This window comes from Herpailurus yagouaroundi, unplaced genomic scaffold, assembly GCF_014898765.1.
Source record: "Herpailurus yagouaroundi ecotype Mexico unplaced genomic scaffold, PumYag 64065, whole genome shotgun sequence".
In the NCBI taxonomy this organism is placed as follows: domain Eukaryota; kingdom Metazoa; phylum Chordata; class Mammalia; order Carnivora; family Felidae; genus Herpailurus; species Herpailurus yagouaroundi.
Genome location: NW_024417445.1, coordinates 791 through 6024, shown reverse-complemented (window position 1 = coordinate 6024; position 5234 = coordinate 791). Strand labels below are relative to the sequence as shown.

At 45.8% G+C, this 5234-nt stretch overlaps 1 long non-coding RNA gene across 1 annotated transcript; it reads right to left on the bottom strand.

The window, feature by feature from the left end:
• Window positions 1–923: 923 nt before the first annotated feature.
• LOC121024374 (uncharacterized) lies at window positions 924–3244 on the bottom strand. The gene is made up of 3 exons (XR_005787686.1): window positions 2995–3244; window positions 2307–2464; window positions 924–1169 (listed from the first exon to the last, which is right to left on the bottom strand). It is a non-coding gene; the product is annotated as an uncharacterized LOC121024374 (long non-coding RNA).
• Window positions 3245–5234: the final 1990 nt, after the last annotated feature.

The window sequence follows — 5234 nt, the reverse complement described above, 5'->3', positions numbered from 1 at the left end:
ACCGACTGCGCCACCCAGGCGCCCCTAAAATAAAATTTTTAAAAGTCGGGAAAAGGTAATTCAGGGCACTTAAACTTTAGCTCTCAAGAGATAAATACGTAACTAATCATAATAAAAGGTTTAATAATAATACTACTACTAATAATAAACAAAACAATGTAGCTGATAAAAATTGCCTAAATGCCCGGCCTTCCGGAATTAAATGTGGATCACGCACTGCATTTCCAAGAACAGAGGATGGGAATCTTCAGGGGCGCCTGGGTGGCTCGGTCGGTTAAGCCTCCGACTTCGGCTCAGGTTGTGATCTCAGAGTTTGTGAGTTCAAGCCCTGCATCGGGCTCTGTGCTGACAGCTCGGAGCCTGGGGCCTGCTTCGGATTCTGTGTCTCCCTCTCTCTCTGCCCTCCCCCCTGCTCACGCGCTGTCTCTGTCTCTCAAAAATAAACTAAAAAAAAAGTTAAAAAAATTTTAAAAGATAGGATGGGAATTTTCAGATGCCCAAAAGAATATTACGAGGATCAGGAGAAAGAAATAGAAAAAGAAGGCAGTCTCTCTCTGACTTTCTGAGCTGAAGAGTTGGGCAGGGACGGGACAGGATGGGAGATTTCAGAGCTCGGAACAGGAGGCAGAAAATGTGGAGACATTATCGCGCTTTAGTAACTGATGTCTGGTGGGGTGGATGGCTGCCCATTTGAATATCATTCAGGATTGTTCTTGAGTTTAAAAATGGTGTGTTTACTATTAAAAAGTTGAAAATACAAAGGTCAAAGGAAAAGACACACCTGTCATCCTACTTTCCAGCAATAACCGCTTCTAACATCTTGATTTATTTCCTCTAAAAAGGGATATATACGCATGCATGGTATTTGTCGTATTATTTCTTACAAAGTTGGAATCTTGACTACGTTGCTCACTGTCCTCTAAAACATTTTCAATGGCAGCACGATCAGACCATTATTGGTTTGCCCACCCCAACCCTCTTTGCTGGGCATCTCTGTTGTCTCCAATTTTCAATCTTGTGAGTATGATTAAATGACGGTGGAGGTCATCATGCTTTAGTGTTTGTGCTGCCGAACGAAGCAAGCACGACGTCACTCACGTTAGACATACATAGCCACTGCGTCCTCACGGTGTTATCTCTTCGTGACCTTTCCAAACCATTTAAAATTTCTAAAACAGAATAGATTTAAGAAGAGGAAGAACAACTCTCATTCAGCTTCCCCTGATCGTCCAAGCAGTCTCTGGCATTTAAGCTCCGTGCTCTAGGTGATCGAAAAAATATTCCCTGAGCATCTACTCAGCACTAAGAACGTTAAAAAAAAAAAAAAAAATTATTTAGTTTTGAGAGAGAGACAGAGCGTGCGTGAGCGGGGGAGGGGCCGAGAGAGAGTGGGGACAGAGGATCTGAAGCGGGCTCTGCGCTGACAGCAGAGAGCCTCGAGCGGGGCCCGAACTCACAAACCATGAGATCATGACCTGAGCCCAAGTCGGAGGCCTAACGAATGACTGAGGCACCCAGGTGCCACCATTCCATTTTTATTATAACTCTCTAACTAGACCTTGGAGCCCCCCCCCATTTTATAGCAGAGGAAACTGGAGTTCGGGAAGATGGGGTACTCGGCAAGGGCACAGCTAATACACGCCAGAACTGGGAGGTGAGGTCGGATCCTCTCAATTCCACAGCCAGAGCCCCACCCCCTGCGTGGCGCTTTGCTGTAGCCTCGTCCCGGAGCACTTGCTGTGCTCTGCTTCCTCCAAGGCTAACTACATCAAAGACATGTTTGAAGTGACTGAACGCATGAGTGACAAATGAGCCATGTGTTTACAAGAGGGCAGAATCGGTATCTTGCAAAAGAACCCTGTGAGGGGAAAAAGGAACTTGGAAAGGAGAGACAAAGGAAGGAAAAGACACAAAGAGTGTTCGCCGTGGCTAATACCCATGGCAACCTCGACCAATTACTTAATAGGGGCCGGTCACTGTGCCATATCATGGAGTCCCCAGAGAAACCTTAGGGGACAGGTTCCGTTTTTATCCCTGTTTTGCAGCCCACCAAAGTCAAGTTCACTCAGCTAATGAGTAGAACCACCAGGAACATAGTCACAGATGGAATGCTAGTGACTGGTTCTTGGGACAGGGCAGTGGAGGGTGGCATAGACCTTGTTGAGCAATATGCACTCAGGGGTAGAAGAGTGAAGTTCAAGTTCCAGGTCTACCATTAACTGGGCTCTTGATTAGATCACTTAACCTCCCTGGGCCTGTTTCTTCATCTGTGAAACGAGGATCATGGCATTCTTGAACGCTCATACCTCATTTTTATGCAGGTATCACATCCTGCCCAGAGCTTTGTATTCAGACCGTAGGGAGTTGGGACTACTCAAACTTCTGTTTACCAAGCTAGTTTTTCTCCATCGCTGGACTGAAAACTCTCATGTATGTTTGCGCTCCCCTCACTGCCTTGCAGACACTGAAAACAACAATAACAACCGGTTAAATGGGCAAAGGAAGACTGGCGTTCTCCTTAATCGTGTGCACTTGGGCAAAGAGACCGTGAGAATTCACGGCCTTAGTTTATCCAGTGAAAGAGTGAAAGCCGTCCCGATGGCTGTCCTTGAATCACAAGGGTATTGGCTGGATGGAAGACGTAGATGAGCCCATGGGGAAATATGCTGGGCATCGCTGAGCCACTGGTATAATCGCCCACACTTAGGGTATAAAGACCTATGGGACATCTAAGACAACAGAGGGAGAGGGAAGTCAAGGGAACATTCGCTGAGCACACCACAGCTTCCAAGCCCCCTCTTTGGTGCCCCAGGCTCTCTCTCACCCGCAGGATGAGCCTGAAAGGTGGACATCATTACGCACCCCCGCTCCCTGTTTTCAGATGGGAAGCCAGCAGTCGATCAAGGCTAACTAAGTAACTTATCCAATTGCCCAATTCCAAAGCCTAATCTGTTTCTCCAACACGGTACTGACGCAACAGGCTGTTCTACCTACCTTTGTCTCCACCAGAGAGCTGTCCTTCTAGAAAAACTTCCCTGCGTTCTTCTCAGAAAAGCCTAGAAAAATCCACCTGAGCCACCTGCAGGTGGAATGGTGTGTCTGTGCTAATGGTAAGAGCATCCTATGAGGGCTGTCTCCACACAAGGCAATAAAGAGATCCCAAGGCCATCATTTGGGAGAGGCTAGAGGACAGCAGCCCAGCTAGGCCAGCCTGGTCCTTCTGGTTCCCAAACTTGATGGGACTGTTCCCCCTTGTACAGACTCCAGCTGGCTCAATGCGTAACCAGTGCCAACTGCAGAAACCTTTCCGGACTAGGTAGCCAAAGCCAAATTCATAATTAGCTTGAGACTATGCCAGGCTGATAGTATTTCCTCCCTCGGCTTTATTCCCAGGAAGAGAGAGTATTCTTTATAACCTGGGTTCTTTCGGGATTCTGTCTATGAAGCACTTTTCGTAACCAGGGGGTATTTTAAAAGCAGTGGTCAAGGCACATAAACTTGCAATCGCTTAGCTGTAGATTTCAGAGACTTTGGGAGTGTGGGGACAGGCGGAGGAACCGAACACGGGTTGTTAAATGCTGTTTCAGGCTGATGTATGGAAGGGAATGACTTTCCTTAGTGGGAGTGCTGTTGTATACCTTCCAGATATACCAAGGGACCAGATTCCACTGCTTTTGGTGGATTTCTCCTTATTTTTCTGTGTGAAAGACTGATTATAGGGAACTTGAGAGAATAACACAAGTCCATTCAAAACTGATGAGTACAGATGTTGCCTTTGAAAGCTGCAAATCAAAAGATTCCCCCTGGGGCAACATACTGTTGTTTTCATATCTCTCTCTCTCTCTCTCTCTCTCCCTCTTCATTCTCTCTGTTCTTTTTTTTTTTTTTCCTTTTCTTTAAGATGTAAGTTGTCCAACCAGATTTCTATTTACCTTTGAAATCCAATGCATCTGACTCAAATTCTGAGCTGTAGTAAATTGCTGATGACATTGGATTATCCTTCGCTGATAAGATAGGTTTGATAATTTTTTGATCTTTAAAAAACAATCAACAGAAGGGTGCCGACCCTTATGTATAATATGTAATCTCAGTCATGCCAAAAAGTCTATGCCTGTGTTTACGAATATGCGTTAAAAAATAACAAGGGGGGGGGCGGTGCTTGAGTGGCTCGGTCAGTTAAGCGTCCAACTCTTGATCTCAGCTCAGGTCTGGAACTCAGGGTCGTGAGTTCAAGCCCCACGATGGGCTCCATGCTGGGAGGTAGTGAAGACTACCTAAAAAGAAAAAAAAAAAAAGGAAGCAAAAGAAGTAACAAAGAGAATGTTAACAGTGGTTATTTTGAGATCATGGAAATATTGGCAATTTTTTACTTTCTTCTTTATACTTTTCTGGTTTCCAAATCCTCTATGCGCAGGATAGAATTACCTTGAGAAGCAGAAAAAAGTTAGTTGAAAAAAGTCATGCTATCTCTAGAACAGTAGTCGTCAACCATTACAACTTCCGATGTTTAACAAGAAGCCCAAGCAAGATGTACAATAACCAGAAAGATTTTAGATTTTGAGTAGGAAGATTTTAAGTCAGACAAGGAACACTGGAGGCCCTCAATATTTTCTTTATCAGACGTCCGGGAGTTATTTTGTGTCTGACGTGTCTTTTATTCCATGACACAAGCTCGTTAGAGGAAACCATACTTCCAGAAAGAATGGTGCCATAAGCAAACGTTGGGAACACCTCTAAATGTGTTGCTCAGTCTCTAAGAAGCCAGGTCAGTGGCTCTGAATGTTATCTGAAATGGAAAACATGCTTTCTTCCCCCGAGTTACGACCCCGTCCTGCAGGCTTGCTGGGAGCAAGGCAAAGGACCCTCAGTCCCACGCGTAGCTTTGCCATTAGCCAGTGACACGACACCCAGCAATTCATGCAACTTGTGGGGCAACCTTACTCTTCTTTGTACTTTAGGGTTTGCCCCCAGCTCTACAATTCTGTTTTGCCTAGCTGGAAAGAATGGCATCACGGGGTCAAGTCCAAGATTGGAGACCCCAGGTTCAATGTGCAACCAGGCCACTCCTTCGCTTGGAATCACCATTTAACCTCCCTGTGCCCATGGCGTTTCCTCATCCCTTGGTTTCAGGTGTCCACCCTCGGGAAGATGTTGCAAGGACTGACTAATGCACACGAGTGTCCCAATAACGATGATGCACGGCGCAGGTGTTGGGAGTTCCGAACTGCCAGTTC